The sequence below is a fragment of the Sinocyclocheilus anshuiensis genome, unplaced genomic scaffold, assembly GCF_001515605.1.
Source record: "Sinocyclocheilus anshuiensis isolate Anshui unplaced genomic scaffold, SAMN03320099.WGS_v1.1 scaffold956, whole genome shotgun sequence".
Lineage (NCBI taxonomy): Eukaryota > Metazoa > Chordata > Actinopteri > Cypriniformes > Cyprinidae > Sinocyclocheilus > Sinocyclocheilus anshuiensis.
The window spans coordinates 451,217-451,680 of record NW_015551056.1 but is presented as its reverse complement, the minus strand read 5'-3'; the positions used below and the strand labels follow the sequence as shown (position 1 = coordinate 451,680).

General features: G+C 37.5%; 1 protein-coding gene across 1 annotated transcript in view; it reads right to left on the bottom strand.

Moving 5' to 3' along the window:
- LOC107661981 (collagen alpha-1(XXV) chain-like) overlaps positions 1–464 on the bottom strand; it is a gene marked incomplete at its 3' end in the record, with an annotated part of 543,306 nt that overhangs the window by 122,956 nt on the left and 419,886 nt on the right. The gene's annotated exons all lie outside the window — the stretch shown is intronic.

The following is a 464-nucleotide window of genomic DNA, read 5'->3' as shown; positions in this document are numbered from 1 at the left end:
CGGCGGTGTTGCAACAATATATAGTGATATTCTCAATGTTACTCAGAAGACAGGATACAGGTTTAACTCATTCGAAATACTTATGCTTAATGTTACACTGTCAGATATGCAAAAGAAATGTATCTTATCTCTTGCTCTGGCTATTGTGTATAGACCACCAGGGCCGTATCCAGATTTCCTAAAATAATTTGCAGACTTCCTCTCAGACCTATTGGTTACTGTTGATAAAGCGCTAATTGTCGGAGATTTTAACATTCACGTTGATAATACAAATGATGCATTAGGACTTGCGTTTACTGACCTAATAAACTCTTTTGGAGTCAAGCAAAACGTCACCGGGCCCACTCATCGTTTTAATCATACGCTAGATTTAATTATATCGCATGGAATTGATCTTACTGATATAGATATCGTACTTCAAAGTGATGATGTTACTGACCATTTCCTTGTATCGTGCATGCTGC